Below are 20,188 nucleotides of genomic sequence, written 5' to 3'. Positions count from 1 at the left end.
CACATCAGACCCTAATAAAAATTTCTCTGCAGAAACGTGAAATCTCCAAGTAATGTTTTCCCTATCACCTTTTGAGAGTCCCTTAACCTCATACAACACCAAGAACACAGCTTCATTTGAGGAGTAAACAAGAATCTAATTTTAGAAATCCTCCAAGATGTTGACCTTTGTGTAGGAATCTGTCAGCCTAAGACCCAGGGTCTTCGATGGGTTATTATAAATTAAAATCTAATACTCCTTCCTTCTCTCTGGATCTATAATGCCCCATTCAATCAGCAACGTCCAGCTTACATGTGCAATTCAGCTCCAAGAGGTAGACTGCAAAGCCTAGTGACTTCAACATCCCAAGGGTACAGGCGAAATTAATTAAGGCATTGCCACTAAATATTAGCTGTTCTTGAGTCCTCCCTCCCAAGTTTATTTCTAATTATCTCCCATTGAGTCACGTCCCCAACGAGTCAAAATTTTTATTAGATTTTTAGGAGCCTATCTCCTGACGGCTTCAAATGATTTTTATATTTTAGCATAGTTGATTCCTTCTAATATGCTTCCGTCTCTTAACTAATCTCTGTCCTGAATCATATTATAAAACTACAGAGTGGAATAAGTCCCTTGAGGTCACCTAGCCCAACTTCATCTGATTACAGACAAGGAAACTGAGGCCTAAGGAAGTTCGGTATCTTGAGAAATATGAGTAAGTTAATGCTGCATAAACCTGATGTTACGGAGACCTCCTGTTAGATCCTATCAAGACCAAATTGGAAGTGGTCCTACAATAAAGGCTTACACATTTTGATTTTGAAGATATCCCATCAAAATGTTACCCTAGGCTCCAATCATCCTACATAAAGTCTCCCACATCAACAAGCCCAGCCCATGCACTCAGAGCTTCCAAGTGATCTTTTCAGTGCCTGCTTCTTTAATGTGGACAAAGAGACAAGGAATCCTCATACATAGGAGCAAAGATTCCACCATGAGAGACACTAAAGCAAACTAAAAGCAAGACAGAAGAAAATGAACCTAGAGACAACAGAAAATCCAGGAAACAGAAGAAAATCTCAAAAAAGTATAACATCAGAGTGATATTTTATACATAAAACATGATGCTATGAAAGGGAATTTATTAAAGAACAAGAAAGAGTTCCTAGTAAATATATGAAAAATGAGTCTAGTGTAGTCTATAATTACTAGAATATCGTGCACTAAAATGAATCAGTTAAATCAAAGTGTAATAGCAAGAGTCAATCCCAAATACCTGTGAGTTTAAAACAATAAATTGAAGTATGTTAAGTACAATCTGATGTCATTTATGAACATTTAAGAAATAATACTGTTTATGGACACACATACACAAAGCAAATGCACACAACAAGAACTGGAAGGAAATTCACCAAATTCCTTACAGTTGTTATATCATGGGAGGGAGGAAGGGGCATGAGATTAGAGAGGAAAATAAAGACTTCAAATTAAAAAAAAAAAAGAAAAGAAAGAAAAAGTCCCTAGATATTAAAAATATGAAAGCACATAAAAAACTTAATAAGGAGTTTGGACAATCAAACCCAAAAACCTCACAGAAAGGAAAACAAAAAAATTAAGAGAGGAAAACTAGGCCAAAAAAAAGATAAGAATACTAGGGAGGTTAATTCAGAAAGTCTGTCATGCAACCAACAGGAATTCCAGGAATTCAGCAAATGGAGGGAAGGGAACATCAGAAGTATAAAACAAGAACATTTCTCAGGACTTCAGAACAGAAGTCTGCCTGAAGGAGCTTTCTGAGTGCCCAATGCCATGCTACAGCTGTGTGGAATTCCAGAAGGCCAGGGATAAAAAGGAGATCTGGAGAGCCTTCGAGAAGAGAAGGAGAGTTTTCATCAAAGGACCAGTAGTCAGGATACCTTTGCACTTCTAGACATTGGGAATAAAAAAATGATGGAGCAAGGCCTCCAAAATTCTGAGTGGAGATTATTTTGAAACTTAGCCTTCTATACCAACCAAATGATGAATCAAATGTGAGGATGGAATATTGGCAATTTCACACCAGTGCAATTTCAGTGCATGTGTCTCCTACGCATTATTTTTTAGGAAGTTACTGACGGGTTGGGCTTCTGCAAAAAGAGACAGAAAAAATGAGAGGAAAACATGGCATTCAGGAAAGGGACCCAACAGAGAAGAATACTAAAGGGAAGCTCAAAGGGGAAAGCTGTGAAGCAGGCCATGGAAGGAACCATCTGGAGAGAGGACTAAAGAGGGAGGTGTGCAGGAGACAAAAAATAGGAGCTGTAGACGACCTGCTGATTTGGGGAAAGGGAGCACTTTGGCAGCCTGCACAACAGCCATTTCTCATTTGTCTATGCAGCTAGATTTTGTTTGGGATGCAGTCTGCCCAGCTCCCGGGATGAATTGGGATTGGCCTAAACCAACCATGACATCCCATTCCCAAAGGCCAACAATTTATCTAATACAGACATGTGACTGGTTCTGGCCTATGAGATATACATGCAAGACTTCAGAGGGATTCTAAGAATTTGTTCCCTGGTAAAAGAGAGCAACCAAAGGCAAAGGCCCGGTTTTGACTCCTGCCATCTTCCTTCCTGCTCCTCCCTGTGTGGTATAAGGACATGACACTTGGAGCTGCAGCAGTGGTCTCAGGACCACCCAAGAGATAAGGCCAACATGCTGAGGATGGCAGAGGAAAAAGACAAGGAGAGCCAGGTCTAAACCTACTCTGGAGCCAACTACTGCCGTGATTCTTGTTACGTGAGATAATAACATGTCTTTGTTATTTAAGCTACTGTTTGTTGGGTGCTCTATTACTTGAGGCCAAAGCATCGTAGCTGGTATGGAAAATATCATGGACAGGTTTTTGCAGATATGTCAGAACATCTGCTTTAAAAAAATTAACAATAGGTACATTGAAATCTGAGCAAATGAAGGTGAGACAACATCTACTCCACAAAGACTGGCCAATAACCTTATGAAAAGATTTCAACCTTACAGGTGAAAGGGAAATGCAAATTGAAATCACATTTAGATGCCATTTTATGTCCATGATATTGAAAAAATACTAATAAAGTCTGACCATTCCAGGAAAGCCCTCATAAAGTGCTGGTGGGTATTTAATTATTTCAACCATTTTGGAGAACAATTTGACAATACCTTGTAAAATTGCCAATGCTTATATACCAAAATTCATCATATTTAGAGAAACTCTTCCACATTTGCACAAGAAAACAATTATGAGAATGTTCTTTGCAGCACTGTTTATAATGGCAAAAAATGGATAGAAAAGAAATTTTGTTTATCACTGGGAAAACAGATTAATACAGTGCATTACAGCCATGCAATGAAATACCATACATTAGTTTTAAAAGCCAGAGTTACATTTATCAACATGGATAAATCTAAAAAGCAAATATTGAGGGGAAAAGTAGGTACAAAAGGCTAAATAAAGTATTATGCCATTTACATTGAATTTTAAAACAAAGCAATACTACATATCGTTTAGGAATACTTGCGTATATAAGTAAAAAAATAATCCACAGAATAACAGACAGAACTTCAGGATCATGGTTACTCTAAGGAAATAAGTAAGGAGAAGAACAAGAATGAGATTAGGAAGAGAAACCCAAAGGGTTTTCAATTGTATCTATAGTGCTTTTTTTATGCCTGAAACAAATGTGGCAAAATGTTAGGTTATGACTAAGTAAGATAATAGGTATCTGGGTGTTCATGGTATTTTTTTATATAACGATTTGCTTGAAATTTGCATAATGTAATCATAGTACCCTAATTGGCTCAGTAATGTGCTCCTAGTCAAAGTAATGTTAAAATTGGTTATTGAATAAACTAAAAATTGTCATATAAAAATATGAATAGAAGAGAAAATAAGAGGCTTGAGAATTCTAACAGAAAGTAGATCTAAAATGTTCACAACTTTTAAATTAAGGAAAAAATAGTAACTTCACTATTTAGAAATAAGAGCAGTGAAGACCAAAAGAAGCTTTCAAATTTGAGGTGACTGGCTCTGGCAAGTAGGTAGGGAGTGGTTGGGAGAAGGAAACTTCTTATTGTTACTGACAGAAGACTGAAGACAAGTATGTGTTATTCCAGTTCTTTAAAAGAAAGTATTTCAGTGATTTTTGCTGTCAGTCTCAGTCAAAATTATCTAATATGGTTATAAATCATGAGCACTTGGAAAAGGAAGTAGTGATAACCAGGACCCCTGAGGAATTTACTAAGATCAGTTTAGTCTGTTTTGCCCCAGAAACAGAGACGAGTAGGGCTGGTGTCCAGGGTCATTTGGGGTAATCAGGAAGAGAGTGGCAGTCCATCATCAAGCACCTGAATGGCAGCAGTTGGCAACGAATGGGCTGGGCAATAGATACAGAATGGGGGGAGGCAGAGGGAAGGGATTATTTGTGGCCAGTACAAACAGTCCATGGACAAAAGGCCAGTGTGGTGTTGAGACCTAGCGCAGAGGAGGTCCTGATGGGGAGATAAGTGGGAAGGGAAGAGAAGATCTCATCAAGAAGGCAAGATAGAAACACACACCCCAAAGGGAGCCAAGGTGGACTTAGTAAATGTTTGCTGGTGTTCAACTGGGCAGAACAAGAGTCAGGAGTGAGTGTGAAGAGCAGGAACAGTATTTCCAGAGTGATGCTGAAGGGACAAATACCAGGAGCCAGAGAATGTGGGAACTTGGAGACCTGAAAAATCTTCCAGATGACTTCCTCTTCTCCCAGCATGGTTTTTACTCAGCTGTTCATACATGCAATATGTCTCTTCCCCCAAACCCCACAGAATCTCAAAAGCACTCTCTGGCCCATGTTCCTACTGCAATAGTCCTAACACAGACAACATATTGGTTTCCACAATGAAGAACAGCTAGACCAGATGGTTTGGCTTCTACCACTTACTAACCCTGCGAATTTGGGCAAGTATTTATCCCCTCTGTGCCTCAGTTTCCTCAACTTTAAAATGGGTATGAGTACCTAACCTCATAAAGCAATGTGCTTATCAAAGGGCTTGGCACATAAAAATCATTCTATAAATCTCAACAGTTACTATCATTTGTTTTGGAAGCCAGACCTCAAAAAAGAGTAACCAGAGACACACTCAGAGGAAAGCAAGCAGGCTGGTGAAGGAAAATGAAATCAACTCAAGGGAAAAACATTGGAAAAAAATTAAGATCCTTATCATGGCTTGGTTAGTCGAAACTTTGGTGCCAAAGAAGTAAACAGCTTTGGAGAGAGTAAAGAGAAGTTCTAATAAGTAGCATAATTTTGAGCAGCTACTCTCTGCCAGGCCCTGTGGCAAACACTCAGTGGCAAATTCTATTAGTTTCTAGTCCAGGTACTATTACTACACAAAAAGTTATCTCTAAAATTTAGTAGTTTAAAACAATAATCAGGGACTTCCCAGGTGGCACAGTGGGTAAGAATCCGCCTGCCAATGCAAGGGACACGAGTTCAAGCCCTGGTCCGGGAAGATCCCACATGCCGCAGAGCAACTAAGCCTGCATGCCACAACTACTAAGCCTGTGCTCTAGAGCCCACAAGCCACAGCTACTGAGCCTGCGAGCCACAACTACTGAAGCCCGTGCGCCTAGAGCCTGTGCCCCACAACAAGAGAAGCCACCGCAATGAGAAGCCCGCGCACCACAATGAAGAGTAGCCCCCACCCACCGCAACTAGAGAAAGCCCGTGTGCAGCAACGAAGACCCAACGCAGCCAAAAATAAAATTTAAAAAAAAAAGACAATAACCATTGAATTATGCTCACAGATTCTATGGGTTGGGAATTCAGACAGGCTTGTCTTATTACATAATGCTGGGGCCTTGGTTTGGAAGACCCAACAATGCGGGGCGGGGGGGGAGGTGCTGGAACCACCTGAAGCCTCATTCACTCACCTGTTGGGACCTGGGGTGGATTAATTGGAAGACCACGACTGCTGACCAAAGTACCTACATGTGGCCCCTCTCTGTGTGACTTGGCTTCCTCACAGTATGGCAGCCTCAGGGGAGTTCAACTTCTTACAAGGTATCTCAAGCCTCCAGGTGCAGGTGTTCCAGGAAACAAGGTAGAAGATTCATGACTTTTTACGACCCAGCCTCAGAAGTCACACAGCATCACATCTGCCCATATTCCACTGGTTACAGATGAGGCTTGAGGGGAAGGGACGTATATCCCACTTCTTAAAGGGAGGAGTGTCCATGAATTTGTAAATATGCTTTAAAAACCACACAGTTATCTACCTGATGTTTATCTCCCATTTCATCCTTGCTGCAATGGACTGAACACTCGGGTCCCCCAAAATTCATATAGTGAAATCCTAATCCTCAATGTGATGGTATTAGGAGGTGGAACCTTTGGAAGGTGATCAGGTCACCAGGATGGAACCCTCATGCATAGGATCAATCCCTTATAAAAGGGACCCCAGAGCGCTCCCTTGCCCTCTTTCCACCATGTGAGGACACAGCAAGAAGACAGCCATCTATGAACCCAGAAGTAGGCCTTCACCAGTCATCAGATCTGCTGGTTCCTTGATCCTGGACTTCCCAGCCCCCAGAACTGAAAGAAATAAATATTTGTTGCTTAAGCCACCCAGTCTATGGTACTTTTTTATAGCAGCCCATACTAGACTAAGACACTTACCAACACAACTGCAATTTTGTTCAGAGTAGCAGTGTGACCAGCCCAAGGTAATGAACCGTTAACAATCCTATTCCTTTTCGCCAGTAATCTGTTATGCCAGGGTCCCTTAAAACTAAGAGTGGTGGGACTTCCCCTCATGGTCCAGTGGTTAAGACTCCATGCTCCCAATGCAGGGGGCCCGTGTTCGATACCTGGTCAGGGAACTAGATCCTGCATACCACAACTAAAAAAAAAGAGCCCACACGCTGCAACTAAAGATCCCACGTGCCACAGCTAAGACCCAGCGCAGAAAATTAATTAATTAATTAATTTAAAAACAAAACAAAACAAAACACTAAGAGTGGTCATGTGACCCGGCTCTGACCAATGAATCATAAGGAAAACTCTGCTAGGGGGCTTCTAGGAAGTGTTTTGCTTTCCTACTAAAAGAGTCAGACTCGGCCATTACCAAAACTTCCCCTTTTCTTCTTTCCTTGAGTGCACATATCACACTTGGATATGGCCGCTTTCATGTGACCATACAATAAGCATGAGGATGAAAAGCCAATATGCTGAGGATGGTCGTGAGGAAGATATAAAGAGTTTGGATCCTTGTTTGCATCATGAAGCAGCTAAACAAATGCCAGCAGCCACTTACCACCAGATTTCACGTTATGCAAGAAAAATTAACTCCAGCAGTTTAAGCCAATATTAGGTTTCTTTTTCTTGCAACTGAAAGCATTCCTAGCTGATACAAACTCATAATTTCATTTAAGTCTCATAATAAATGAATTAGGTATTATTCATTTAGGCTTTATTATCCCCATTTTACGGTTGGAACTTGAGTAACTTTTCCAAGGTCTCAGAGCTAGAGAATGATGCTAGATTTTGAACCCAGGGATAATTTCAAAGCCCAAGCAAGGTTTTTCCTCTACTCCCTTGCTTTTCACAGTATGGCCCTTGAACCAGCAGGGTTGGTATCACCTGGGAGCTTGTTAGAGATCCAGAATCTCAGACTGTGTCTCATATCCACCAGATCAAAATGTGCAATTTAAAAGATCCGTAAATCTGGCCTAGATATCCCCGGGGGGAAAATGAGGGCCCCTGGTTGAAACCTACGGGAGGCCAGATTTCAGCTCAAAGAAAATGAGAAAAATTTAGTAATTAAAACTATCAGGAAGGAAAGGATCTGCTTGTAAAGCAGTGAGTTCTCCATCACTGGAGGTATTCAACACCAATGGAACACCCAGTTGGTAGGGATGCTGTGGTGATAACCTTGAGGATTTTCCATTCTGGTGAGCATTCTCATTGACCTTTCCAGTGCCTGAAACCTCACCATTACAGATATCCCTGGACATTAAAGTCCTGTCTAATAAATGTCATTTAAAATCATTGATATTCCACATAGTAGAGAAAAGTTTGCAGTGCTCTGTGCACGGGTAGGGATAAGTAGGTAATGCTGGGAGATGGGGAGAAGAAGGTCTGGGGCCAGGTGTTGGCCCCCTTAAGGGCCAGCTCTCATGAGGCAGCCCAGCTGGAAGCAGGAGGAAGAGCACAGAGGCTGAGCACCTGAACCTGGGGCAGCAAGTGGGTAAGGGAAGGGACCTCAGGGCCATGGCTATCAGTGGCCTAGGATGCAAAATCTGCAGCTGCCTTCGCTCCAAACGGATGCCACCTGCCATTGGGTTTGAGGCTTCCCTCAGCTTCCCCTGCAGTTGCATCATCCCTGCCTGAGCCCCAGGCAAAAGCTGCAAACTGAAGCCGGCTTTGGAAATGTACACATGTAACCACATTCTCACCCTTTTGAATTTACTTCCACAGTATAATTAAGCACATATACTGAACACACATGGCTATAATACGAGCTGTCGATTCAATCTGGAAGTGTGCATTAAACAAATCCAAGTGAGGAGCAACAATCTCTGAGCCTTAGGCCTGGGGAGGAGCCACACACCAGCACCACAAAAATGAGCATTTCATGGGACACACTGCCACCCAGTGGCCATAAGGGAAATTGTCAAGACTTGGAAGCACAAAGCAAACTGTGCCTTGGAGTCCTTGGACCACCTAATGCCTGGCAAATTCTCATAAATGTTTTGAACCAAATTACCCCTAGGGCTCAAAAGCCTCAGGATGATGGCAGAAGCTCTGCTCAGGGGAACATAGGTCTGTGTCAAAACAGACAGAAGAAATGAGTTTTCTGAAATTTGCATCAATGCTACAGTAAGAATGCCTTCCTGCCTCCCTTCTTCCTTTCTTCTTTCCTTCCCTCTTTCCCTCCCTCCCTCCCTTATCTGTCATGTGATGGGTACGGTGCTAGGCACATGGGATCAAAAGCTACCTCTGGATGTTCACAGCCCAAAGGGGACAGAGGCTTTAAACCCACCATCACTATTCAATGTGGAAATAGCACATTAGAATGGAAGGAAAGTGTTCAAGGTGCAGTTGGACATCAAGGAAGGGGCTCCTGAGACTGATGTTGGCAGTTAGGAAACTGTTACTTCCATGTTGGCCTTGTTTATTAAGGGTTTGAGTTCATATTTTGTTTGTATATGAAGATTTCTGTACTTGTTTACTGAATATTTATTTGTAAGGTATCAGAAACAGGATTTATCCTGGTAGACCGCATCTGATCACCATTTGAGCTAAGGTACTCACTAAAGCCTGACTTTTCGAGATCTTTTCTGATAAAACTCTCTCCTTTTTCTTGATACAAATTGCAGGGAGGATGTTTCCCTTTGGTTTAAAATATACTGTGCTTTCATGGGTTCAGGAGTAGTTCATAAAACCCCGGCCATTGTTCCAATATAACCCTTCCTTCTCACTTCTCCCTGTGGCACCTACACTTTTAGAAAGAGCCCTTGAAAAGCTACCCGAAGCTTTTCAAATCTTTATCCCATCATGGTTATCCAGGAAACTATTTACCAATGATAAAATCCCAGGGAGAAATTTTGTTAAACCAGGTATGAATCACAAGTGAGGATGATCTTTTTTTTTTTTTTTTTTTGCGGTACGCAGGCCTCTCACTGCTGTGGCCTCTCCCGTTGCGGAGCACAGGCTCCGGACGCGCAGGCTCAGCGGCCATGGCTCACTGGCCCAGCCGCGCCGCGGTATGTGGGATCTTCCCGGACCGGGGCACGAACCCGTGTCCCCTGCATCGGCAGGCAGACTCTCAACCACTGCACCACCAGGGAAGCCCGAGGATGATTTTTAAAGAAATATAAAGGCATTCTAGGGAGAAAGGAGGAGCAGGGGAGTCTTTGCTGGGAAGAGTATTTAAATTAGGATTTTCATTTAGAGCTCAAATGAGTCCAAAACTGACAATATCACCACCATGAGAGCAGGCTATTTCTGTGCATTAATATTTTTACATTCATTTTTATTTTCTTAAAAGAGCCATCACACACACACGCGTGGACACACACACACACACCTCTGTCTACTGTGAAAACTCTACTCTTACTTCAGGAAGTTCACAGCTAACCCTCTCTGTGAAGCTTTTCCAACTGGCCCCTTAGGCTGCCAAAGTACCCTCTCCCCTTCTGCAATGGACTGAATGTTTGTGCCCCTCCAAAATACATATGTTGAAACCCTGATCCTAATGTGATGGTGTTAGGAGGTGGGGTCTTTACAAGGTGATTAAGCGGTGAGGGTGGAGCCTTCATGAACGAGATTAGCGTCCTTAGAGGCCAGAGAGCTCGCTAGGAAACAGCAAACCATGGGGACACTGCCAGAAGACAGCTATCTGTAAATCCAGAAGACGGTCCTCACCAGAACCTGACCATACTGGCACCCTGATCTTGGACTTCCAGCCTCTGGAACTGTGAGAAATAAATTGTTGTTTAAGTCCCCCAGTCTGCAGTAATTTCTTACAGCCACTCACACTGAACAAGGCAGTCCCTCTACTCCCTAGTACACCCTGCATACTCACTGGCCATTTTGGTTGCTTCACCAGCCCATAAGCTTCTTGAGCTCAGGAATGGTGAGAAAGAATAATCATCCCCCTTTGGAGTTCAGAGAACAACCAAGATGATTCTAGAGAATTATCAAACCAGTCACAGGCTCACAGTTCTACCCAAATACTACACTGGACCTGATTTATTGAGTTGAAAACCAAATTTTTTATAAATACATCATCATCTCAGATACATGCTTGTGGCTACTGTCTGGGAAAGGGAAGATACCCATCAATGCTGCCCTTGGAGAATGTCACAAAGATGATGATAAAAAAAGCCTTCTTTTTAAAATGAGAGGGGTTTATCTTTCTCCAGCTGATCCTAGAGGGTTTAGTTTTCAATCCTTATAAAGCTCTTTTCCCATATTACCTTACAGTGTCAGTTTTCAAGCTATGAATTTACAAGTTCCTTGAGGGTAGGGACCGACCCTCCTTCAAAAATGTATCAGTGGTTCTTAACCTTTTTTTGAGATGTAAGTTTTACAGAATCCAGTAAATAATGCCCTGTCTTCCCCTTTCAAATTCCAAATCAAGTGAGAAATAAGGTACCAGCATCATGGAGATCAAAGTATAATAGCAATTATTAGTAATACATACTGTGTTCTAGGAACCATAAGTACTTAGACATGTTAAGTCATTTGATAGTATTACAGGATGGGAAACTAAGAGACATGAGGTTGAATCATTTGGCCATGGTCATGTCACTAGTAAGTGGCAGAACCAGGATTGGTATCCAGCAGTGGTGCCAGGGCCCAACTTGAAACCACCACGCAGCGCTGCCCCTCAAAAGCCAAACATGCCCATGAAGCTGGTTGGAGAATGAGCCTTGGTCTGGGGCGAAACGGACTTCCTGTTCCTAAAATATGCCTTCTAAGTTGAAATTTACCCTCCATAACTACAGGTCTCCCCTTGCAAGGGCAGAGCCTTCTCCTTAATGGAGAGCCAGTGAGAATCTGCCTTCTCTCCAGGACCAGCTACATAATTTACAAGGACAAGTGCAAAATGAAAATGCAGGGGCCCTTATTTAAAGATTGTTAATAATTTCAAAATGACAAAAGTAGAACATTAACCTAAGCACAGGGCCCTTCTGAGCACAGGGGCCTGTGCAACTGCATAAGTTACACACTATGAAGCTGGCCCTGCCTCTGCAGCAGGCAGATTCCAACGAGATAGAGGCCCAGGAGGCTCTGAAGGAGCACACTCAGACTCCCCAGACACAGAAGGTGCTCCAGGGGACGAGTGAGCCAGGTTGCTGAGAAAATAAAGGCGGAACTGGTCTTCCCAGCCTCTGTCCTGCTGGGGAGTAGAATGAAAATTCCTTCCTTCTCCTCAACAAAAAATGAGGAGTGGGGAAGAAACAAGCCACCATCAAGGGACCTCTTTTGAGAATATGGTGAAAATTACACACGTGCACACTGCATTTTGCACACACTTTCATGGGCTTCACAAACCTCCTGGAGTATTGTCTCAGTCCACTCAGGCTACTGTAGCAAAATACCATAGACTGAGCAGCTTAAACAACAGACATTTATGTTCTTCCCAGTTTTGGAGGCTGGGAAGTCCAAGATCAAAGTGCCCTCCAATCCAGTGTCTGGTGAGAGGCTGCTTCCTGGTTTGCAGATGGCCCCCTTCTCACTGTGTCTTCTCATGGCTAAGAGAGAGGGAGGGAGCAAGCTCTCTGGTGTCTCTTCTTATTAGGGCACTTATTCCTTCATGGGGGCCCCACTTTAATGGCCCCATCCAAATCTAATCACCTCCCCAAAAGCCCTACCTCCAAATACCATCACATTGAGGGGGCAGGGGGTCAACATATGAATTTTGGAGGAAGACAAACATTCAGTCCATAGTAGGTGTATCTCTGCAAATCTGCTGCCTTAAGCATAGAAGGGGATAGGAATGGGTACACACACACATACATACATATGTACATACATAGATATATATACCGTACACACACATGTACACACATACATATACACAAACATACATATATATATATATATATATATATATGAGAGACCCCCTCAAGGTACCTTCCAGCTCTCAAATTGATCTTCCTGAAACTTTCACCCCAGCAGCACTCCACCTGGCTCAGAATTAGTCAACTCATCCTCTTCCCCAGGTAAAGGTCAAACTGCATCTACTGTGCACAGGAACCCTCAGTCTCTGTCACCCACGGCTGTCAATCCAAAGGGCCAGATTTACACTCGGTGCTGTCTGGGCTCTCATTAACCTTGAATCACCTCCCCCTACACAGAGCCATGACATTTAAAATCCTATCAAAGTCGTCTAAAACAACCATCAGATTGAACCTTTGGGGGATAAAATAAATGACCCATGAGCCCAGGATGAGAAGGAAAGAAAAACAGGCCCTAAAGAAGTAAGGTCTCTAGTGAAAGCATCACTCACAACATATCACTTTGTGTTGGTGTCTGTCTGTGGTACACCCGGAACTGAATGAGGTTCATCAAATTGAGCCCTTTAAATGTAATTTTGGTTCTGAAGCCACCTTGAAAATGCCGACTAATCGAAACTTCCAAGAAGGTATATTGCAATTTTTAATGGGTTTCAATAAGTGTTATACAAATTCCAAAGACTTTGGTCTTATTTTGTAAAAAACAAATGATGATCCATACAGGCCACTGTAAAAGTGATTGTTTCTCCAATATTTCTATACTGCATCAAATATCTCTTTCCCCAGCCAAGCTAGTGGGAATCACTTATACTTATTCATTGGTTGAAAATTTATTGAGAACTTACTCTGTGTCAGATGATGTGATAGGTTCTAGGAATACAAGGATAATAAAAACTGGCTTCTATCTTAAAGAGCCTCCCTTTCTTATTACAGTGTAACAGGCATTTCTTGGGGTATTGGGAGAATACTTAAACACCTTTGTTGCCACAGTTGCCTTTGGAAGACAAGGGGACACATGAGTATCCCTTTGTTAAAAGTGGGGTATTCTAGGCACCAAGCTCAGGCACCATTGCAGGAAACAGTCGTATGGGGATAAATGCTGTGATAGTGCCATGTTCACAGTACAAGCTCTAGAAGGACTGAAAAGGGCCTGACAGAATAGAGGAGGAGACGTTTTGATGGGGAGAACATTCTAGGCAGAGGAAAAGGCATGAGCAGAGACGTAGAGGTACAAATGTGAATGTGGTTTAGGGAGTACTAAATGTAGCACAGCGTTGTGTTGGAAAGATGAGCCTCAATCCTGCCATTTGCTAACCTCATGGTCTTGAATAGATCATCTGACTTTCAGAACCTCAGTTTCCTTATCTGTAAATTGGGATAATTATCCCTATTCACAGATATGCTAAGAGGTTTTGATGAAAATTTATATAAAAATGATTTGCAAATTTGATGAGCTCTACAAATGTCAGTTGTGCTTGCCTTTCACTATTAAGCCTATTATTTCTCTTTTAATCATGACAAATAGACTCTCAGAAAAGATGTCATAGGCCACCTGGTTCAACTCACTCGGATAACAAAGCTGGAGCCCAGAGAGACAGTCGCCAGCATCACCATCAACAAGAGCAAAAGCTTCAGCTGAGCACCATGGTTGCCATCGTCACCATTTTTGAGTAATTTCTGCACCCCAGCTTCTTTCCCAAGGATTTTATTTACCTTGCCTCATTTACAACAACCCTATGTTAGCAGTACAGTAATTACGTCCATCTGATAGAGGAAGAAACTGAGGTTTGTCTAGCCACCCAGAGTTTAAAATGGCAAAGTCAGAAATCTGAACCCAGGTCTGACCCGTGATCCAAGCCCTTCAGGTTAAGCGGTAATGCCTCTTCTGCTGTCCTTTTCTTCCTTTCTTCTCTCACTCTTTTACTTCCCTTCCCGACATGAATGTAGACCATGTCTAAACACCCAGGCTTTTCAAGGAGGTACTTTTCAAGGAGGAAGTGAAGGGAGGGAAACTGGCAGACAGGCCCCCAGCTGCAAGTGTCTGAGCCCCGAGTCACCTGTGGCCAGGAAAGCACCACGGTACACAGAAGAAGCCTCTCCCCAGAATTAGGGCTCGCGCTGGAAGCAGGAGCTGCGCAGTGGGAGCTCCGAGCAGATGGCCGGAGAAGCTGGCTGGACAGGAACCTTCCCGACCCATTGGCGGGAACAGTGCGGCGCACCCACGGTGGAAGTGGACAGAGGGGCTCGGCAGCGCTCACCTGCTCCGCTTTTCACGACCCGCTCAGTGCTCCTTCGCTTCCTGCGGGCGCTCCTCCTAGGTTACCTGCTTCCTCCTGACACACCTCTTTTTGTTTGTCCCACCACGTTTTTACTTCTGGAGTGGAATCATTGCCTCCCTTTCTTATTACAGTGTAACAGGCATTTCTTGGGGTATTGGGAGAATATTTAAACACTTCGTTGCCACAGTTGCCTTTGGAAGGCAAGGGGACACATGACCATCCCTTTGTTAAAAGCGGGGTATTCCAGGCACCATGGCATGAATTCGTAGATAAGCGTGGGCCCACAGGAACACAAACCCAAGGAGAAAATAAAATCTATAATCTAAAAGGAATCAGGCTGTCTTGGTTTGGGCACCAGTGTCCCAAAGGATAAGCTATACCCTACAGGTGCATGCCTCTGGGGGAAGGCTGGAATCCAGCATTGACTCTGCCATGGATCTATTTCAAATCTCTCTCTTTAGAACCATTGGCAGGTGTAATCCAGCCAACTCTAAATCTCATGAGAACAGTTTCTGGAGAGACCCAGAGCCTGCCACTAAGTACAATAACTCCCAACAGATATTTGTGGAGGGAAGGAGCGAATGAATGAAGACATTGAAGGTCCTAGTAAAAATGTAAATATGTCGTGCAAGTGGTACAGGAAAGGCAGTCGTGAGGCCACACTCCCCACCAAGAATTTGGAATTGCCCTCTGAAAATGAAGTATGCAAGTGATAGTGAGAAAATATAGACTCTAACCAGACTTGATTTGTCTGATTTTCTCTGGGAGAGAAACCATTTATATGTTACATGCCAATTCCAGTCAGTTGACTGTGGTCCCTGGAATGCTGTGTAGAGGAGGACTTTTGAGGCTTCATCTGAGCCCAGTGGGAAAGAAAGCCATGATCAGTTAGTAATATCAGCCATGCAAAGAGGAGGGGATTGATGGCAAGGACAGCATATACTTGCCATCCCTTTATTGACATATCCAAAAAACTGTTAATCAGAAGTGGGATTGATCAACCACAGAAGAATGGATAAGGGGGACCACTGAGCAGATTAGACACTGCCCAAGAGAACCCTAGAGCAAGCATTTCCCTTATGTGGAAGGGCATGAAGCAGACGCACGTCATTAAGTATACTTACCACCCTAGCGCTGATTCCAGATTTACCAAGCAAACTCTTATTTGCCTTCCCATGTAACATGTCTTTAGGGAAAGAATATCCTGGGTCAGGACACACTTAAGAGTCAAGTGGCCAGTTCCCTTGACATTTATAGTTCTTGGTGGAAATTAAGAGGATATCTTTCTGGTTTCATTGATTACTCTCTGCAGACTAGGTTCATATGTGCCCATCCCAGAAAGATGAATCTGCACTCAGGGTAAATTAAATCACTGGCCATTGTTGATTGAGCACAACCTCCAGCTCAGCTCTCCTCCGTGAAGGTCAGGGGGTGGGGCTGAAAGTTCCAAACCTCAAATCACACAGTTGGTCCTTCTGGCAACTAGCCTCCCCACTTCCTCTAAGAGTCACCTTATTAGCATAAACTTAGGTATGGCTGAAGGGGTTTTATTATGGATAACAAAAAACACCCCTCATAGCTCTATCACACAGACATTCCAAGGGCTTTAGGAGTAGGAGCTGTGTGCCAGGACCTGGGGATGAAGACCAAATATATATTTATTATTATATCACAATATCAGAGGTGCAGAATAGCATGGGAGCAAGTAATACATTTGAGCTATGCAAGCACATCAGAGAAGGTTTGCCTAAAGCAGTGATGAGAGCTGAGACCTAAAGGGTAAAAGCAGTTGTCCGATGCAAAGAGTGTAAGAAAGTGTGCTTCATGGGGAAGGGAGCAGCTTGGCGAAGGCTTTGTGGTAGGAGGAGCTGCAGGAACACAGGAGGAGGACGGTGCCAGATGGAGCTGGAAAGGGAGGAAGGAGCCTGACCCCATGGGACTTACAGGGCAAATGAAGGATGTTTTTCTTTATTTGGGGAGAGGGAGTGACATGCTTACATGTGTGCTGCAGACAACCTCAGCGTGAAGAGTAAATTATCACATCGCATTCACGCATTCAGCATTCCTGGGCCCTGCCCTAGGCCAGCCACAGGGAAGGTGAGCAGAGCTGCCTTCAACAGAAGCCCCTAGACTCTTGACCCATCTTTCCAAGACTGACTCGTACCTTGATTACCACATATGTGTATGCTATGCGCAAGAAAAACACGCCTTTCCAAAGAACACTTTGGAGAGAAACAACCTGGCTCTATCCCTCACATTCAGAGGCATAGAGAGTTTTATATTGGCTTTTTGCGTTTAATTTATTTTGCAGAAAGAAATTTAAAAGTCTTCTGGATTGGAGGTTTCCTTTGAACTAACATCAAACCACCAAACCTGGTAAGGAACGTTCAGCCTAGCTTTGATATGCCTCAGCACACACATAGCATTGCTTCTGCTTTGGACATGCAAAGGGAAGGAAAAAATAGCACTCTGCGTGGTGAATCACTCCTTATTAAAAATAATTAGTGGAGATAGTGCATAAGTCACTTTTAAACCCACCCTTTTCTCTAATTATCCTCTTAAACACATACCAAGACCAATTCACTAAACACTGCTTTGGACATTTTAGAAAAATATCTTTTTACTGTATCCAACAAGAGTTTAAGCAAGAAATTGTTTACACTCAGGCCAAACAAAATATGAATTAAACTGACTTTTATTTCCTTGTTTTTAAATCTCACTCTTTTTCACGCTTAAATTGTGTCTGTCATGTTTTAGCTAAGAGTTAAATGAACTGCTCCCCCACTACCACCACTCAAGTCCAAGAGTATGGATAGATCCACAACCACCATTAAATTCTTGTGGAATTTTATATACTTTTCGGGGGATTAAGCAGAAATTTTGCCCAAAACAGGACAGTGTACCTTATGGAATAGGTTTTTAAAAAAAAAACTAAACTCCGACTTTCCATAAATTCTAACCAATACCAATAAAATCTATTTTATGTTCATGATCATTCTAATCTGGCTCCGCCCCTTACCAACCACATGACCTGCCCAAGTCACTCGACCTGTCTGAGGTCTGGTCTGCTTACCTTTATAATGGGAATAATAATTCAGCTAAGGTTTAAAGACAGTTTCAAAGCAAAAGGTGAAGCTATCAGGCCTGTGTTTCCAAGGAATGCTGGAAATGCGCTGGCTTTTTCAGAACCTCAGTATGTTAACCACGCTCTCTCCTTAGCACACGTCACTTCTGCTGCCCTGAAAACACAAGCCATGCTTTTCGTTGCTTTGTGCCTCTGCAGATGCTCATACCCGCTCTGCCTGAACTTCCCCAACTTCCTTATCTCGAGGTGATCACCCCCTACTCTGGTGTTTTCATGATCTTCCCCCAGCTTATCGCACCATATTATAGTTACTTATTTATGTCCCTGGCTCTCTCAACGTGGGAGGTTTTTCCTTGGGGCAGCAAGAATGTCTTATTCATCCCTATATCCTTAGCCTCTTTCAGATTTCCTGATATTAGAAATGCATTGACAAGAAATGAATGCACCACAATATGTAATAAATCTAGGAAAGACGTGTAAGTTATAGGGAGACTAAAAATTATCGTAACATATGTCAAGTTTACTAACTACTGGTTTTGCCTCCATTCAAACATTATGGGCAATTTTAATTAATCGTTGAGCATGAAAGGGTGAGAGCTGCCTTTAACCAAATCCACTCCATCTAGCCACCCTCTGCCTCTCTTATTCTTTCTTGCCCTTTATTTCTTTCCATCCTAGAAATAATCGCAATTCATAAGTTTCCTTTTGTTACTATTTTTTTTCCACTAAAAGTTCTTGATGGCAAGGATCTGTCTGTGTTGTTCATTGCTGAGGCATAGCTCCTGAAACGCAGTATATTTTCTTTTTTATTTGTTCAGGAAATGAGTGAAGCCAGAAAGTATGGAACAAACTATAATACAGAATCTCTGCATTCTATCAAGTTAGTAAGCTTTCAAGATGATTAAGGAGAGTCATCATTTCAGCTTTGTTGGGACCTAAAGAGGGCCCAATAAATAAGGCCCTTTCTGAGCCAGTTGAGAATTAAAACAAAGGAGCTGACAAAATCAAAATTTTAAAAATTGGCAAATGACCCCACAGTACTAAACCTCAGAATCATATAAAGTCAACCCCTAATCTCTGGGCAGTCTCTGCTTGGGGGTGGGGAAAGCATCCCTTAAAAAATTATGTCATAGGCTACAACCTGGATGAGTCCTGAGGACATTGTGCTGAGGGAAATAAGCCAGTGACAAAAACACAAATACTATTATATACAATGGAATAAAAATGAGGAAATCCTACCATCAGCCATAAAAAATGAGGAAATTCTACCATTTGCAATAGTGTGGATGGACCTTGAGGGCATTGTGTTCAATGAAATTAGTCAGACAGAGAAAGACAAATACTGTATGATCACTTATATGTGGAATTTAAAACAAAACACAAAAAAGCAAACTCATAAAAAAAAAAAGAGATCAGACTTGTGGATACCAGAGGCAGGGGTTGGTGGGGTAGAGGGAAGTGGTCAAAAGGTACAAACTCCCATTCATAAAATAAATAAGTACTAGGGATGTAACATAAACATGATGACTATAGCTAACACTGCTGAATGATACATAGGAAAATCGTTAAGAATGTAAATCCTGTGAATTCTCATCACAAGGAGAAACTATTTTTTCTCTTTTTTTCTTTCTTTCCTTTTTATTGTATCTGTATGAGAAGATGGATGTAACTGAATCTCTTGTGGTAACTATTTCATAATATATGTACATCAAACCATCATCCTGTGTACCACAATGTTCATTGCAGCACTATGTACAATGGCCGGGACATGGAAGCAACCTAAGTGTCCATCGACAGATGAATGGATAAAGAAGATGTGGCACATATATACAATGGAACATTACTCAGCCATAAAAAGAAACGAAACTGAATTATTTGTAGTGAGGTGGATGGACCTAGAGTCTGTCATACAGAGTGAAGTAAGTCAGAAAGAGAAAAACAAATACCGTATGCTAACACACATATATGGAATCTAAAAAAAAAATTTAAATGGTTTTGAAGAACCTAGGGACAGGATAGGAATAAAGATGCAGACGTAGAGAATGGACTTGAGGACACGGGGAGGGGGAAGGGTAAGCTGGGATGAAGTGAGAGAGTGGCATGGACATATACACACTACCAAATGTAAAACAGCTAGCTAGTGGGAAGCAGCCACAGAGCACAGGGAGATCAGCTCGGTGCTTTGTGACCACCTAGAGGGGTGGGATAGGGAGGGTGGGAGGGAGACACAAGAGACAGGAGATATGGGGATATATGTATATGTATAGCTGATTCACTTTGTTATAAAGCAGAAACTAACACACCATTGTAAAGCAATTATAC

General features: G+C 42.5%; 1 long non-coding RNA gene and 1 pseudogene across 1 annotated transcript in view; one reads left to right on the top strand and one right to left on the bottom strand.

Annotated features, from left to right (window-relative positions):
- LOC115852986 (uncharacterized) overlaps window positions 1–20,188 on the bottom strand; it is a 394,615-nt gene that overhangs the window by 291,834 nt on the left and 82,593 nt on the right. The window lies entirely within an intron of this gene.
- Window positions 11,715–20,188, top strand: part of LOC115852594 (ribitol-5-phosphate xylosyltransferase 1-like) — a 35,239-nt pseudogene continuing 26,765 nt past the window's right edge.

Source organism: Globicephala melas, chromosome 10 (genome assembly GCF_963455315.2).
Source record: "Globicephala melas chromosome 10, mGloMel1.2, whole genome shotgun sequence".
NCBI lineage: Eukaryota > Metazoa > Chordata > Mammalia > Artiodactyla > Delphinidae > Globicephala > Globicephala melas.
Note: the sequence above shows the minus strand (reverse complement) of the source record. Positions and strands in the feature narration are given on the sequence as shown.